Raw genomic sequence first — 19,588 nt, 5'->3', positions numbered from 1 at the left:
TATGTTAGTGAATTTAACTAAATATGTGTATAAAATCTGAGTATAGATATAATATAATCAAACCCAAATAACCGGTTTCACTGACTATAGAAAAAAAAGTCAACGTTGCACTTTTATGGAAGAAGCTGGTGATGAAACTAACATATATTGTATCAAGAAATCCTTAAAATATTCGTCAAGTGCAAATATTTTAGGTAAGTTTAAATCAAGAAATACTTAAAATTATGTGTTCTAATTTAATGGTAAATTCAAATTTTAAATATAAATCGAAATCAAAACTTGAAGTTAAAGGTCAAACATCAAAGTCAATAATAATTGTAATTATCATATTTATACTTTTGTAAGTTAACAATTTATTTTTTAAGAAAACTTAGCCAGTAAACTATAAAATTATAAACAAAATACCTAAATAACAAAATAAGATGTTAAAATTGATTAAAAATCATCTCTTGAGCTATACTTACTCTAATGAATAATAAACATGGTCATATTGTTAGCAAAAATCTGATTTATGTGTTATCAAATTGGGTTAAATTAGATCATCTAGACAAAAAAGATTTAAAAGTAACAAAATTTATATTTTTTAACACTAAAATGTAAAGGAAAAAAATCACCTTGCAAACGCCTCTATTGTTAAGTTTCACGCATAGCTTTTGAACTCCAACTACAGATGAAAAACAACCTTTAAACAAATATATAATACTTAACTACTAAGAAATTAATTATATGCATATGCAAAGCCTATAAATGTGTGCATTGATTCTTTCATTTTACTCCATCGTGTCAAACTTGTCGTCTATTATTTTATGCTATAACAAAATACAATAAGTAAGCTAATAAAGACCACGAACAAAATAAACATTTGGTTGGTTCTGTATGAACACACTACTATTAACTGGTCGATTTGAAGAAAGATTTTTATTAATCGATGCAAATCAATAAATAATACATTAAAGTAATTGGTAAAAGTTATTTTAAATATTACATTTAAAGTTGTTACTATGTTCAAATGAGATCATAAACTTGCTACTATAAAAAGTTGGTTTTTAGTAAAAACATAACGATTTCATAACATTAGAGCATTTCACATATCAATTAAAATATATAAGTTGGTTCATAATAAGTAACTGTTACTTGAAGGGTTGTAGAGTTGACTCCTTACATGGTGTAATACTTCAAGAAGAACTTGCTAATCCACTCTAAAACATGTAAAATTTCTAACTAAAATACTTGTTTAACATTATAAGAAAAAAAATTATTGATTTATTAACAGAGATGGTCATACTCAACAACATTAAAGCATTATTTGAAGACAAAGTATTCTAGGAATAAGGCATTCATCACATCATATGAACAAATTAGTATCCAAGATGGTCACAAAATCCATTATTTTTAACCATAGATAGCATAATAGCAAGAGATCATATATATCAAACTAAAAGAATGAAAATATCCAACACCTTGTGCAGCTGTATATAAATCATAAGATACACATTAAGCCTTAAGATGCATCCCACGTGGCCACGTCTAAAATAAGTAGCGAGAATTTTGATCTTTTGAAACATAAAATTAGAAATCCTATGCTTTTAGGTTAACATAACACTAAAATCAATTAGCGGCGTACGAACATACAATCTAGTAACATGGCCGAGTTCTGGAATTTCAGGGTTTGTTTAAAATGAAAATAATGAATTACTGTAAATGCTTCAAAACAAATTTAAAGTTCTCATAATTAAAAGGTACTTAATGATGCAAAATTGTTGGCAATAACAACTTTAAACCAGAAGATGATGATGGACGATCGTCGCACGCGATGCTTATGAATATGATTGTAATACCCTTTTTGTTCAAGTTGATAAACGATGTCTGCGAAGAAATAATTTTAGGGTTTGTTCAGGTTTTGAATGGAACTATTGTGATTGAAGAACGAAGGTTTTTTTTCATGTGTTAATAAATAAATAATGAAAGGATTAAAAGAGTTTTGGTGAAAAGTAATTAGGAAGATTGAATTTTGAATTTAAATTAATTAAAAAATTATAGAAAATGTCATGTGGCATTTTGAAGAGATTTTGTTAATTATTAAAAAGGAAGGTTTCTTGAAAACCCACTCTTTTATTATATAGATAGATAGTTAAAATATAATCGAAGAACTACGTATTTAATTTAAGTAAACTTGGTTATTACTACTTTAAATTGACCTAATTCTAGTATGACTTTTTGTAATCTTTGTTAATGTTATTATTTCGCATCCTGAATCTTCCATTAATATTACCATTTATGTGGCTAAATTATCATTCTATATGTTCTGATCGTCTCAATGGTCATATTTTGTTGATGCTTAGTTATAATTGATGGTACAATTAAATTAATGATCATTTTAAACAAAAGTTATTATCAAAGCTTAAACTGTCAAACCAAACTGGAACCAGACCGTTCGTAACCATTAGGTTTCAATTTTCAATTGTTTAGTTTTGGTTTCGGGTAACCAAAAATCTGTACTAACGGTTGGGTCACTAGTTTAACTTAAAAACCATCAAAACCGGCATTGAACGCCTCCACATAACATAATAATTTTTAATATATATATAACAATATCATACTCAAATTAAGGAGAATAAAATGCTCGTTTGTATCTTGCACTTTTTTTTACAAAAATATTAACATATGAAAAGGTTATGGCTGTTTTAAAATCATGGATGAGAAGTTGGCTTAAAACTGAGTTAAAACATAATATGGTTAAAGATGAAATAGCAAACTTGTAAGTTGGGTGAATTGTGTTTAAAAGATTAGTTTACCCCTTTTATACATGTACATTATACATTACAATGTGTAAAACTCTTAAAATCAAGTGCTTAACTTATTCCTGTCTCATGTATCATATATAGTATAGATATAGATACTATATATTTTTTAAGAGGTATCTAACTTGTTATAAGACCATCCTCTGTGGGCGTGAATGGGACGACAAAGGAGCGGTATCCCCTCGGAACACAGCCAAGGAGCGGGATGGACGACTTTAGGTTGGGCGATGGTGTGAAGGGCAGGCGACATAGGTGATTTGTGGTGGGACCCTTTCTAACTTTTCACTCACTCTCTTTTTCTCTCTCTCTCGTTAGAAACTTAGGGTTTAGTAAGATAAAGATGAACATGCTATGTAATTGGTCGAATTATAAACCTGGGGTTTAGGAAGATGAAGATGAACATGTTATGTAATTTATATATTTGTGTTTCCATTCATAAACTAAAATTATAAGCTAGTCCAATGGATAGTTCTTATCAGTGTGATACACCAGACCTGGGTTCGAATCGAGGTCAGTGCACCATTTTGTTTGTATTTTTAAAAACCATTTTTCTTATATATGATAATCAAATAAATTATTTAAAAATCAAAATAAATCAAATATAATTAATTTCAACTTAAATAATTTTTTTATAAATTATAACTTATCATTTTCCATTTAAAAACCAAACTTCCAAACTCGTTCACCATTAATTTTAATTTGTTCGTTAATTTTACTTCGTTATACTTTAATTGTTTAGCTTTTAATCCGTTAAACCATTAGAAATTAGTTTTAATTCGTAAACTCTAACCTGTGCCTTGCAAATATCATATTTCTCTTATTAATGTTATGTTATTAATCCAATGTTATCAAAATAATATTAAACCGTTAAAATTTCCGTTAAAGCATAAAATATTATTAAAATAATCAAATGCCTTAAATTAGTAAAAATTATAATAAAATAATATATAATCCCAAAAAATTTATGCAATAATTAACTTTAATAATTCCGTTAGTTAGTCGTTAAATTTTCGTATTATTTTATTTATAGTTCGTGAGGTTCAACCGTTAAGACTTCTTTGACGCATTTTCGGCTTTTCTTTTATTTACGCTTCAATTGTTGGGTTTTAACAAGATTATCAAAGTCATAAAACACCAATTTTATGAAAAACGCAGCGTAAATTAGTTTTAAATCTTGTTAGTTTATAGTGTATAAAACCAATTTTATACATACAAAACCTAAGCCCGGATCCAAATAAGAAATACATACTATCAAACACATGCATGACACTAAAAGTTCATGCATGTAAGACTACCTTTCAAGAGAACAAATCCAGGTGAAGAAGGAGATGATGGAAGGGCAAGAACTTCAAAGGGAAGGTCCTCAAGCTTGCATACCCCAAGCCTCCGACAATACACCACTTCTAGTTAGGATTTTCACTTGCAAATCACTCCTTCTTCCTTGTTTTGATCTTGGCCGAATCAAAGAGAGAAAAAGAGAAAAGAATGTTTTTGATTACTTGTGTTATAGTCTAATGTGAGAGAAAGAGAGTTAGGGAGTTAATGGAAGCACCACCCAAGATCCCCAATAAAAGTTCTTGCATGTACCCACTATCCTTGCATATAATAATAAAATAATAGAAGAGAAAGAGAGTGGGGGGGGGGGCGCTTTTTTTCTTATTCTTATTATTGTTATTTTTATACACCTTTCCATTTATATATATATATATATATATATATATATATATATATATACACATTGTGTTATATTACCTCTATTGTGTAATACGACTTACATTGTGTTATATATATATATATAACTTGTATTGTGTCTTATACACTTATATTCTGTTATACACAATGCTTTGTGTTATACATACATATATTGTGTCATACACAATGACACATTATAAGTAACATGCTTAATATATTATTACTTAACCATCTTAAATAATAATATGGAATGCTTTCTCTCAAAGTATAAATCATCCATATGATTTATTTATTTCACAAGTACATTGTATTTAGAAATCCCTTTCCAAATAACTCAAGTGTTAATATTTATTTGTTATGATCATATCATATATATAAACAAATATTATTGGTGTTTCTCTAACTTGTTATTGGGTATGACCCGACTTGGATCATGACATACTAGCCACATCAATAATAATATGTTTCATGGGCATACCGAGTCCAACAATCTCCCACTTGCACAAGATACATAGTAGATTGATGCAAGTATCAAATACCGCCTAACTACGGTTTACTACCCCTAATACGTATGACGAAGTGCCATTCAATAACATCATCCCCTTAAAGTCCCTTACTTGAAATGATTTAGGTGAATATACCATTTATCCTTTTGCCTCAGATGTCATGTCAAATCCAGAGACACAGAGTGATCATTCTCTGTTTATTTAACTTATCAGGCCTTAGACATCTTACTCTCAACGAATAAGCGGGACAAATCCCCTTTTGACTACATACGTCTGTAAGGCCCCGTCCCCAGAACCCTACTTTGGCCATTGGATTTACTCATAAACACAGTTCTAAAATCAGAGTTAATTAAAACTTTTCGCGGAATATTTATAACTTCATGCATTACATCACAAAACATCAAATCTTGTCTAACAAAGTTAACTTGGCTTATTGCATAACATATAATTTAAAATAATTTCTATCTCGAGATGCCAGTCTTCCAGTCCCTGCCACGTGCCATCCTCAAGCCAGCTCCTTCAATCTATTTACCTACGTGCATACTAAAAGTCAGCTACGCTGAGTGAGTTCTAGTTTAACAGTTTACATGATTATTCTTACACATTCTTACAACATACAATTATACATACATTCTTGCACAGATATTATAAGGGTCTGCCACCCGACTTCTTGCACAGATATTATAAGGGTCTGCCACCCGACTTCTAGCACCGATATCGTAGAGTCGGCCACTCTATTCTTGCCCAGGTATTTGAAGGGCCTGCCACCCTGACTCTTACTATTCTTGCCCAGGTATTAGAAGGGCCTGCCACCCTGACTCTTACTATTCTTTCACGTATAAATGTATGTATGTATATATATATATACACACGTCCGAAGACACATAATACGTTCGTTCTTACTTTCATACTTTTACTTACGCTCGTCATATTTATACATACATAACTGTTCTACGTTTTAAAAAGCCTTTCGCCCTATAACCTTCACATATATTATTAGGGTATGCAACCCTTCATTCTTCGCCTATATTATTAGGGTAGGCAACCCTTAATTCTTCGCCCATATTATTAGGGTAGGCAACCCTTTATTCTTCGCCTATATTATTAGGGTAGGCAACCCTTTATTCTTCGCATATATATTATTAGTAGGCAACCCTTTATTCTTCGTTAAACTATACATATCAGGCATACCATTGATACATTATACCCTCATACATACCATTCTTTTAGTAGTTATATCTATTCTCATATACCTCTTCACACATACGTTTAACTCTTTCTATAATAATCAGGCATATTTATAAACATTCATACGGTATACATTTCCCACTTAAGGTAAGTGTATAAACTAATCATATTGAGTATGCACACAGCCCCTACAGTTGGTAATCACATTGCTCGAGTCTAGACCATCAACGACTTATGTAACCTTAAAGGATATAAGACCATAAACGAGTCTAAAATATCCTAAACCGTAGCAAATAATTCCAATATAGCTTTCAAAATGCCCAATCACGAGTAAGACCATGTAATACCATTCAAATCGTTGTAACGATTAAAATCGTATAAAATTTGTATTTCGGTGTATATGCTAGCCCAAAACGTAAAAAGATTAAAAAGGGGCATCATGAACTCACCTGACATGAGACACGGATTCACCCCAAGCTAAGAAATCCCTAAGTGATCCCAAAACTCAAACACCTGTCGGTTTACATACAATCGACATCAAAAGGACTCGTTTATCCTACGAGACGTTCTAACATGGTTCGAGTTACCTAAACCCTCGACCTTATAAAACTAAACCAAAACAGCCCCCGAGGCCTCACATTCACCAAAACGACCCTTAGACACTCCCGGGAATAAAGAATTCCCAAATTACCCCCGGAAGCACTAGGTGATACCAATACGCGCGTTTAGGAGTCGTCTAGGCCGTTAACATCCAACTCAGCCCCGTGTGGACCCATCATGATAGAATCACAGCCAACAAATCCACACGAAGCCACACGAGTCAAATGGGTCGGCAACCCGCAAGTACGACGCACCAACTACTCAATAAACGCAATTGCGCGTTGTACCGACCCGTTTGAGTAACCGACAACCAATTCAGCCCCATAACTTATAAAAATGAATTTTGAATAGCCCGTACATCAAACCGAGTGTCCCCGAGCTGAATTGATCGTTAATCACTTCAACTCTCGCGTTAAACGCACCAAACTACAATTCTAGTCAACCGAACACTAACAATCAAGCTATAACTAGTTGACCAATCTAACAAACACCAATGAACACAATACTTAAGTATGTTATACTAGACATACCTAGGAAGATCTCGGTGCAAAAACCTCACTTCAAACAGCCTCGACAAGAACACAATTGAATATCCACCGGTTAAGCCTAAAACGAATCTATCGATCAATAACAAGTAAAACGTGCAGATTTTAGCATGCGAAGATGCATTTAATTACATAGGATAACCTTTGAAATAAATTATTAATTTTTTACCAGACTTTAATAAATGTCTTAGGTTTATAAAAATATTTTTATTATATTTTTCTAGTTGACAAAAAAGTTATAAAAATTCCTCCAACACAGCAAGATACATGCAGCTATTTCAGTGCGCAACAAAACGGTTTTATTTTTATAAAATTCATTACTGAACCAAATTAAACGATTCCAATTGGGTTTGATTATTGACTCAAAATATTAAGTTCCAGAAGTAGAACCAACTAATTTGGACTTGTTGAAAAAGAGTTATGATGTCGGGAAGACAGACCAGAGTCCGTCATCCAGCATCAGCTTTGACACTCGATTTTATAAATTCATAAAAACCATTCAAATCTCATCCAAAAATTACACATTATATCTTTATGGAAACTAGACTCAAAGTAGAACATCATGGAATCAATAATTGATCAAAAACAATGGATTATCATCGCGTTACAGACCCTACAATAAACGTGTACGAATCTGTCAGCAAACTGTTATCATCAAAACTCAACCCTAACGACCAATAAGCGCGTTAATATGATCAATTAAGGTGTATAGGACTTGGGAACATAAAACTAACCTTCAATTTGAGTTTTAGACCTTGGGAGCGCCTAGAAAAATGAAAAAACGAAGCCCTAAGGCTGCTGCTGTGTTCCGATCGGCCAAGGAGAAAGAGGGGTTAGGGTTTTTTGTTTATGATATAAAAATCTTACACTCTAGCCCCTCCAAATGGAAATAAATGGCAACTTGGTGAAAAAGTTAATTAGTTTAACTTACAGGAATGACGTGAAGGCCCCCGAGGAATGCTGGACAAGTCCCGAGAGATATACACAACGCTACAAGGTTAAACCCTTTTAACGGAAATTAACGGGCGTTACACTAGAACTCACCTGGAGACGATTCCTCTCGCTGTTAATGGTAATGCCCTTCCTTAGCTGTGCACGGCTAACTGTACAACACATTACACGTGTCAATTGTTCACTACCACTACTCCTTACATCTAAGCTACTGAAATCCTTGACCAAAAATGCATTTGAATATCGCTTAATCAACTGTATCAGAATTTCGTTTCGCATGGGAGCGTTCGCTTCGCATGGGGGCGTTTTTCTTCTCATGGGGAGGTTTCGCTTCGCATGGGAGGGTTTCGCATCGCATGGGAAGGTTTCGATTCGCATGGGAAGGTTTCGCTTCGCATGGATTATTTCGCTTCGCATGGGGGTGTTTTGCTTCGCATGGATTATTTCGCTTCGCATGGCTATGCAATGCGAAATTCCTGCCTTTCGTCGTTTTTACCATTTTAAAACCATTTTTCTCCTTGTTTCCTCCTTAGCATCCGGTTCTACTCTTCTTATGGGTCTTTGGGTTGTACCATCTTTGTATACCCGTGCTTATGAGGTCCGAACATCACCTTTTGTCATGCAACACACCCGTGAGGTTATAATTCACCAACTTTATGTTTTTCTTAAATCTTACAACCCGATCTACTAAGATATCAGTTTGCATGTCGGAACTGACCATAAACTTAACTCTTTGGCCGAAGCTTACCTTTTGTTCTCGGGTTCGGTTCAGATCTGAAACAACTCGAGGATCTGGACGTGATTCTTGTTGTTTGAAGACACTTGAACACCAAGATCTTCCTTACTTTAGCCCGGATTCGGATTCGGGTCTTGAGAGAGTATGTGTGTGTGTGTTTGTTATGTTTTTGGAAGAAAAAGAAAGTGTGGGGAAGTGGTAGATATTTATAGGAGGCTATGGGCCCCACCACCCACTCTCAATTCCAAATCCAATATTATCCAAACACTAACACATAATTAAATAACCGACACACGGTTAATAACAAATCCTTCTGTTATTTAATATTCTGAAAATACAGATGTTACAACGTCTCTCACAATCACCTTGTACTAAACCTGATCTTAGCCTTATGTACTGTCATGTTTCAGAGCAGCGAAGAACTATGTCAAAGTATAATATTTGGTGAATATCAAGACCCAATATGTATCTCAAGTCGGAGGATACTATGATATTCGCATTTACTCAAATTTACTTATGATCAATCACAAGGATTCCATGTAGTAACATTTGAGAGCGGGTCATTCCAATATTTATATCCCATAAATATCTATGAACCTTGGCAGCAACCCTTGCTCTATATTCATACCTTATGAATATCCACCAATCCAAGTTCATAATAGTCTTACCTTCATATTTGTTCCCACAAATATGAGCGACTACGAACATTTAGAATAATTAACTTATTCATTGATTTAAACATGCTAAAATGGAACATAACTCAAAATGTCGTAATCATAAACCATAATCATATGAATGAGTCAAAATAACAATTGTTCCGATATCCAAATACAAACTTTGATCATATCTAATCACTAGAATATCGACGTCCTAAGGCACAAGTATGACCCTCATGCTTTGGCCTTTCAAGGAGCTTCGTGAGTGGATCCGCAATGTTTTTATCGGTGTGAACTTTGCGAATACATATATTTCCCTTTTCAACTTCATTCCTTATGTAGTTGAATCTCCGCTCAATGTGCCTTGTCTTTTGATGTGCACGAGGTTCCTTGATTTTAGCAATCGCACCCTCGTTGTCACAAAAGATCTCTAGTGGGTCCTGAATTGTACGGACCACCCCTAGATCGGCAATGAATTTTCTTATCCACGCAGCTTCTTGAGCTGCCAATGAGGCGGCGATGTATTCCGATTATGTGGTGGACAATGCTACCACATCTTGTTTTGAGCTCTTCCAAGAGACTGCCCCACCATTCATAACGAAAACATATCCCGATTGTGATCGAGAATCATCTCCATCGGTTTGGAAACTCGCATCCGTGTAACCCTTTGTCGGACCGGTGCGGGACACGGTTTCCCAACGATTCACGGGGCAACGTGTTAGAGTGCGGAATCCTCTAACACGGCGATTCGGTGGTGATCAACAATGCGCGGTAACGATTCCTAAGACGGTTTGACACCTAGGGACGGAGGAAAGGACCGACACGTGAAGAACGGGCAGAGAGTATTTCAGCAGAGTGGTGGTTCGTGACTGTGTGTAGAATGTGTGCTCCCTTGTGAAATTTCCTAAGTTTCGTTTATATATCGAAAACTGGTTCGATCGAATGAGTCTCTCATTCGATCGAACGAGACCTGGTTCGATCGAATCAGTCACTGATTCGATCGAATCAGTTTCTTTTGACATTTTCAGTCCGTTAACTTAGTTTCACGATCGTTATCTTCATATCGAACCATCCTGATAGAACTGGGGACATACACATGACATTTCATGTCCTAACAAACTCCCCCTTGGAGCCAGTTCTATTTACTTACAATCAATCGAGTTCTCTTGCTCGATCGTAACTCCCCCTTGGAGTTATCTCACTCTCTCTTTTCTCAAAGCTAATGGTGCGCATGTTGCATCCACGAACTCCTTTCATCATGAAGTTCTCTCAGGATCAAATGGTCCAGTCAGTCAGACTTACCATAGGTTCCGCATATCCTGAGAAGCTGTCAATTGAAACTTTAGATAAACATTTAAGCACAATCTATCACAATGTTCCAAAACAAATTACATTCAACTCAAAAACAATTACAACCAGAAGATTAAACCTTTCATTACAACAAGAAACAAAATAAACATGACAATTAAGCTTCAGTCTCTTGTGCATACTTCTTCTGTTGCTCTTTCCAATTTGATCCTGCATGTATGTCATAGGCAAAGCAGATCCTAATGACATTTCTATACGTTAAAGCTTGCTCCATGTCTTCGGGGGCGTAGAGAATCTCTGTCTTGTACAGCGTGTAGACGTCCTCCCGTGACAAGTTTGTGAGCCACATAGGATCAAAGATACGAATTGTGCTCCAATTTCCATTGTCGTTGAGCACGATGACTGCTTCATGCAGTCTTCCGTCATAGTACCAATGCCTGAACGCTTTGTAGAAGTCCTGCTTCATCTTTCTTAGAGGAATCTTCTTCATCGTGAGTGGTGGCATGTACTTCAAAACAATCTTTGGCCTGTTGGTGATCGGATCGATCTCCCTTTTACTTGTATATCTCTTTGGCCTTTGTGGAGTGATCATCTTCCATTTTGAGCTGTATTCCATTCGCAATACACTCTGATAATACGTTGCAAATGGAGATGAACTTGCATAAAGCATATCAAGATAGTTAAGACGGTTTAGATCAAAAGTAGGAAGAGTCTTCAAGTCAGTGATACGTTGAAAGTACTCAACCCCTTTTTCTCTCTTGACAGCAATGCAATTAAGATCCTTCAGACACGCCCAAGCAATTATTTCACCTGAAGTTCTACGACCCTTCATCTTATAGGACATTGTGTGAGGAATGGTCGGCTTTGCTTGTCGTCTGGACCTTATCTTCTCAAGAATAGCGTTGAAAGCTTTCTTGCACTCTTCAGTTTTCTCAACGAAATCGGCTTGATCTGCATCAGAAGGCTGTTTCATTGTGTTTGACCTTTCGTCAGCCTTCTTCTGTATTTCCTCCTCTGTTACATTTTGAAAGAAGCTTGCCGAGTTAGGAAGATCTTCAGTTTGAGACGTGTAGTACTCTGGATATTCTTCCTGCGTCAAGTCTTCCATTTCGACTTCATCGAATTGAGAGGGATCAGCGGCCGTGGATGATGTTGAGTCAGGTGTAGCAGCCGAAGAAGATGTTTGTTCTGTTGAAGGCAAAGCCAGATACTTGCCTGTTTCTTCATTGTATAGCTCAAACATATGTTCCAGTTCTTCTTCTGTGAAATTGTGAGAAATTTCACCTTCTTCCAAGTCTCCACTTGCGAAGAATTGCTGCTCATCTGGATTGTCCAGTAAAAACGTGAAATATTCCGCTGCTGTTTTTGATTGCAGCGGTTGGACATTAAACGGATCAGCATCACCTGTTTGATTACACAAACACAAAGTAACAACAAATTTAAGTAAACATATGTAATATCATAAACATTAAATACAATATCATTACATATGAAACTAGGTTTACAAACAAATCATTAATTGAAAAGATTTAACATTTAAGTCCTTACTACATTCACTCAAAATACTCTTAACTACCTTCACCTCCATCATCAGAAGAGTCCAGTTCGTCTGTGTCCACATCGACATTGGTTGGACCTTCCAGACGAAGAACATCACCCTTCAGCTCAGTCACTCTTGCTTCAAGGCGTAGATTTGACTCTCTCAGCTCGGTGATCAAAGAACCTTGTTCATTGATCGAAGATCCCTGTTCAGCGACAGTAGCATTTAACTGACTATTTTCAAGCCTGAGCATTTCGTTCTCAGCTTGAAGTTTAGCAATCTGCTCATCTCTGAGCCGATTCTGTTCTTCTTGCTCTGCCTTGAACAGTAACATCTTCATCATCGCCTTGTGCAAATCAGCAAGTTCGGATGCAACCTTTTGAGGTATGGCCATTTCAGGTTGAGCTTGAGGAATAGGTTGTTGAGCTGACTGCGGTGTTGGTGGCTGTGCTGGTTGAGCAGGAGGAGCAGCAGAAGTCCCGACGGATGGTAACATTGAGGGACGCGGTTGATCGGGAAATAAGCTTCGATACTTCCGAGTAACCTTCTTCTTTTGCCTCTTTGCAGGCCTTTCTTCTCCTACATCTATGTCGGCCGGATTTTCCACGGCTCTGACTTCCTCACCAGTTTCCAACTCTTCTTCATTTAGAAACGAATCAGCCTCCTTTTCAGCTTCGGTCCTTGTATCTTCAGGGACCGCCACCTCCTCAGTGTCAGAGTCGTCGCTTGATTCCTGCAAAGGTAAGTTTTCGACGTCTGAGTCACTGGTATCATTTCTCCATTTCCTTTTAGGAGGGGCCCTGTAAGACGGATTCACCAAATGCCCGAAACATCTTTTGATTGGTGGCCTGGTTGGACGTTCCTTGTAAGATTTGAGACGGTTGAGAGTCTCATTTTTCATGTGGTCCAGTTTCACCACATCACCTTCGTTTTCTTTCAGTAACCCTGGTGCTTGAGTATCGACAATCATTTGCACGAACCGTGGGAACTGTAGAAACTTCTCACTTTTCCCTTGCTTCAACGTGATGTTCTCGACCATATGACCGAAAGTCATCTGAGAGAAGTTGTATGGTCGGTTCATCACCAAAGCAGCTACAGTGAACTGCATGCTTTCCCTCAGCTTGTCAAAGCTGGTTCGTTGAGGGCCCAAGCAGTGCATCACAACGTGTGCCAAATATTTGAACTCGGGGCACAAGTTGGCCTTATGAAGCAGACCGGCATTGAGGTCGCCGTCATACTTCATACGTGCGAAACATCCTCTTGTTGCAGCAGGATGTAGGGAGGTCGGGTCTGATTCATCATCTTCAAATCCACAGACTTCTCGAATGACCTGGGCAGATATAACAATTGCATGCCCTCTAACGGTGGAGCGAATAACCGACGGCACGACTGATTTGTCGTGCGTGGCATTTCTCCAAAATTCCTGTTGGATTGACATTATCGGCTCAATGACCCTCGAGATAGGTCCAAAAATCCTTGACCTCTTCAAAAACTTTATCACCGTTGCAAAGTCTTTCCCGTGGCTCGACTTTTCGTCTAGAAAAGCCACGATGTTGTGCTTGATGGACGTTTTGTACTGAGCAACCACTACTGCAACTTCAGCCATTGAATCTGTAAACTTAAACGTGTTAGAACAAACAGATATCGAAACGACTGAATGCGTTTAAACTTTTCAAATTTTCTGGACTGGTTCGATCGAACGAGTAACACATTCGATCGGATGAGCTATTCATTCGATCGAATGAGATCTGGTTCGATTACAGACAATCGAATGAGATAGAATTTCCCATTGACTTCTGATTCGATCGAACTAGTGATCGAATAAGTCACATTCGATCGAACAAGAGACTCGTTCGATCGAATCAACTGATTCGACTCATTCAAGCAAAATCCAGAAATGAAGAACACCCGAACCCGGAAAACTTAAACGATCAACAACCCGATCAAAACACGGTTAAAAATAACAAAAACTTACATTTTAATGATCTACGTGAAAAATCGAATAATATGATCGGATCAAAAAGAGGGTTTGAGGAAAATCAATTTGAGAGCAAAAATCCGTAAAATATTTCGAATAAAACTGATCGATCGAATGAGTTTGAATATTTATACTATTTTTGGACTTATTCGATCGAACGGACTTGTTCGTTTGGACCATTCGATCGAATGAGATTCTATTCGATCGAATGAGTCTCTTCGCAACTGTTTACATTCCTCAACCACTGATTCGATCGAATCTGTTCATTCGATCGAGTTATTCGTTCGAATAGCAACCTATTCGATCGAATGAGGGAAAACATTTGAAAAATAAATTTTTAAATTTCTTATTTCCCGTCCATCGATCGTGATGCCTTTGAACCTGCACGAAAACATAAACTTTTGACACTTGGTTAGTTTTCGTAGACATTTTCCAATCCTGAGAGCTTCGTTCCTACAGAACATATAGATCATAATACATTAGTAACAAATGGAAAAATATCAGGCTCAAACATCTTTGGGTTTTCTTGTCACTTCATTCTTTCTTTCATGCACAGCCTGTTGCACAGATGAACATTTAGCAACCTGCATGAAGTTTTCTTTCATTCCTACACACTGGATAAACATTTAGTAGGAACAGACAGGGATCAGACTACCTGTCACGATGATTTCTCATCGATTCTCAAACAAACAGAAATAGATAAAATGAGAAAGAAAAAAAAAAAATAAATAGAAATAAAATCTTTTTTTTTTGGTTTTTATCAAAATATTTACAGGGAGGGACAGGGATCAGACTACCTGTCACGATGATTTCTCATCAACATTAAAGCAGAATAAAATAAATAAAAATAAAAAGATTAATTCAGAATTAAATTTTTTTTTTTTTTTTTTTTTTTTTTTTTTTTTTTTTTTTTTATAATATTCAAACTGAAATAAACAACTGTACAAAATTTTAAAACACATTATTTTTGGTTGAGAAGGATCTATAATAAGAAATCATACAGACGTATATGACTGTCTACTGAGAGATTTTTTTTTTTTTTTTTTTTTTTTTTTTTTTTTTTTTTTTTTTTTTTACGAATAAACGAAGTTAAACAAGACATAATGAATATTCTTTTTGTGAGAAAGATCCGAACAGGAATCATACTAATTACGTGACTGTCACACAGATCCGTGTTTAGCTGTATTATGACATAAAGAAACAGGTTGTGAGCATGTAAATAACTTAAAATGGTTTTCATCGTTTCTGTGATACGAGTTAGGTTCAATTATGTCTCAAAATTTAAGTGGGTATCAACTCAGAGATTATGATGCCTCCTATCTATTCTCAAAGCGTATTTGGCTTTCCCCAAGTCACCCCGAATTGACCTTGACCCATAGTGTCTGATTAAAGTTGTAAGTGTCTTCATCTGCTTCCCGTTTTCTTTCTTTCTTACTCCATGATTGAGAAGTCTTGACATTGTTAACTCTAGAATGTTTCAATCACTCATAATGTAATTTTTTTTTTTTTTTTTTTTTTTTTTTTTTTTTTTTTTTTTTTTTTAACATAGACTTCAGAGTAGTAAACAATTGCAAGTCCCGAATCTGGATCACTGCAGTTTCTTCACACACTATCTTTACGGGAATCAGAACACTTATGGGCTCGTGTATGACTGGGTAATCGCTTTTCTGCCTATCATTCGGAAAGATATATATGAAGACATACAAAACTCTTAAGGAGTTTCCACGTAAAATCGAGTAGATTTAGTTTGTATCACATCTACTTTTACGCACCATAAAAAGCTACCATGACACACAATGACCGTTCTAAAGCCTTTTAAGCCTAATAACTTCACTAGTTAAGCACACAGAATCAGTGTATCTATCATTTTCCAAGGTTGGATCAATTTCTCATTTTCTGAATATATATGAATGTCTTTTAAAACATATAACGTTTAAATTATTTCGCCCCGATCAAGTCAAAGTCTTCAGGTAAACGGCTATCCTGAAGATCCAATGGATCAACTGGACCGACCACATACGAGTATGTGTCCTTCTAACTAAGTATAACCGACTATTTTTCAGCGAAAGAATAAAGACCCATCAAAACCCGCCCCGATCACTTTCAGTCATCTGGTTAATGGCTATCCTCATAATCTACTAGTAGAAGTAAGGACCAACACACATCCGAAAATGTGTCCATCAAACTGAGGTAACCGACATAATTTTAAGCGATAGTGATGTATAAAAATTTAATATTTGAAAAATGAAAATAAGCTGTACAGACATAACAAATCTTTTTGATGTCTCAGTATGATAGCGTCTGTGTACTATCACCTTTCTTGAACAAGATCAACTTCTCAAAATTTTGAAATTTTTTAATGTTTTTGGGTTTTTGTATTTTATATTGTTTTTGGTTTTTCTTGAAACCTTTCTCCCCCTAGAATTTATAAAAAACAAAATCTTTTTGGACTTTTTCAAATTTTTAAGAAAAGAAAAAATGAAAACAATTTAAATGATATCTTCAGGAACATCATCTGATATACGTTTAACGCCGTTGATCTCTAGTAAATATAAAAACCGTGGTTTATCAAATGCTTTAGTGAAGAGATCAGCGCGTTGTTCCTGAGTGGGGATTTTTATCACATCGATTAACTTCTTTTCGTAGCAATCACGAAGGAAGTGATATCGAATTTCGATGTGCTTCGTTTTGCTAAAATGGACCGGATTTTTGGTAATTGAAATTGCAGCAGAATTATCAATATATATGGGAGTAGTAGAACATTCAATACCGTAGTCACGCATTTGTTGCTGAATCCAAATAACTTGAGAACAGCAACTGGCAGCCGCAATATATTCCGCCTCAGCTGTTGAAGTGGAGACTGACGTCTGCTTTTTGCATTGCCACGTTACTAAACGACTTCCAAAGAACTGACATCCTGCTGTTGTTGATTTGTAATCGAGTTTACAACCACCATAGTCCGAATCACTGTACGCATGTAGATCAAAGTTATCATCATGAGGATACCAAAGACCCCAATCTGGAGTACCCTTCAGATAACGCAAAATTCTTTTGACTGCAATCAGATGGGAGACCTTCGGCTTTGACTGGTAACGTGCACAGAGACACGTAGCAAACATTATGTCTGGCCGAGAAGCAGTCAGGTACATTAGAGATCCGATGATCCCTCTATAGTGAGTTGGATTGATCAATTCACCCTTCTCGTCAGGATTAATCCCGTGATTAACCTCTAAAGGAGTTCCCTGTGAAGAAGAACTCAACATCTCAAACCGTTTCAAGATGTCATTGACGTATTTTGTCTGGTGAATGAAGATACCGGAATCTTTTTGATCAACTTGAAGTCCTAAGAAGAACTTCATCTCACCCATGGAGCTCATTTCAAATTTTTCTTTCATCACTTGTTCGAACTCCTTACAAAGTGTTTTATTCGTGGACCCGAAGATGATGTCGTCCACGTACACTTGTACCATAATTAGATCTCCTTCTTTTTCTTTGAGAATAGTGTGCAGTCAATGGTTCCCCTTCTAAACCCGTTGTTCAGAAGGTGTTTGGATAGTTCTTTATACCAAGCTCTCGGGGCTTGGTGAAGACCGTACAAAGCCTTGTTGAGCAGATAGGCTTTGTCCTTGTGATATGGGTCTTCAAAACCTGGAGGTTGTGCCACATATACGGTCTCTTCGATGTGACCGTACAAAAAGGCACTCTTGACGTCCATTTGATATACTTTGAATTTCTTGAAAGATGCATACGCCAAGAACATCCGGATTGCCTCCAAACGAGCAACCGGAGCATATACCTCATTGTAGTCTAGGCCTTCGATTTGCCTAAACCCTTGGACCACCAGGCGGGCTTTGTTGCGAACAATCACTCCACGATCGTCACGTTTACATTTTAGTACCCACTTAGTGCCAATTTTCTTCTGTCCTTTGGGGAGATCCACCAGCTTCCACACACCAAGTCTTTTAAACTGCAATAATTCCTCTTGCATGGCTGAGACCCAGTTGGAATCTTTCAGCGCATCGGTGGTGCTGTGTGGTTCTTCTTGTGCTAAGAAGCATTCATGGGCATTAAGAGCAACTGATCCTGACTCCATCATTTCTGTGTAGAGACCAAAATTCAGCTGTCGCCGAGTTTTGACACCCTGTTGAAAGTCCCCTATAATGTTGTCTTGTGGATGATCACGTTCAGTCCTAACAACCGGATTGTCAGAAACGACAACATTTTGTTCCAAGTTAGTTAAGTTCGGCTCAGGAACTGGAGCGGATTGTGGTGCCTCTGAAGTAGACGTTAGAGGCTGATCTGCATTCGGCACTTCTTGATTTGACGATGAAGGTTGTGACGTAACCTGAGTTGGTGCCGATTGTACATCATCTGCTGGAGATTCATCTTCAGATTCAGATTCGGAAGATTCTTGAACTTGATCGCTAGACTCTGTGGAGGAAGATGATGACGGACCAGGATGAGTTGAAGATTGCAAAGATTCATCAGGAGGTGCATTTTGCGCCTCATACATCATTTGAATAGCAATCTCATACAGATTGAATGACTTGAACAGTTTGTCATAATCAAACAACCAGTCTTCTCCTGTCCCCTTGGCTGGTTCTGTGTAGCGTTGAACATCGACATGGTACCATTCTTCAACTAATTTTGTTGTTCTGTTGAAGACCCTTTTGAGAGGTATGCTGTAACCCAGAAAATAGCCGTTGATGATCTTCTCCTCGAACTTATTATCGACTTGCCTTTTAAGTAACGTGCAAAGAGCCCCGAATGGTTCCAGGTGCTCTAAGTTAGGCCTTCGTCGTTGAAGAAGCTCGAAACTTGTCTTGCCGTGGCGCTTGACGATGCCTACCCGATTTAATGTGAAACAGGCGTTGGCAATTGCCTCACTCCAAAACGTAACAGGTAACACTGAGTCGGCTAACATTGTTCTTGCTGTCTCGATTAACGTACGATTTTTCCTTTCAGCAACCCCGTTCATTTGTGGAACATATGGGGCACTGAACTCCTGAACGATCCCTTTTTCTTTGCAGAAATTTTCAACATTCGCATTTTTAAATTCTGTACCGTTATCTGACCGCATTCTTCGA

This window comes from Bidens hawaiensis, unplaced genomic scaffold (assembly GCF_021521415.1).
Source record: "Bidens hawaiensis isolate Kalapana, Puna unplaced genomic scaffold, B.hawaiensis_p1.1 tig00004876_1, whole genome shotgun sequence".
Taxonomy (NCBI): Eukaryota; Viridiplantae; Streptophyta; class Magnoliopsida; order Asterales; family Asteraceae; genus Bidens; species Bidens hawaiensis.
The sequence above is the reverse complement of the archived record's forward strand: the minus strand, read 5'-3'. Positions refer to the sequence as shown.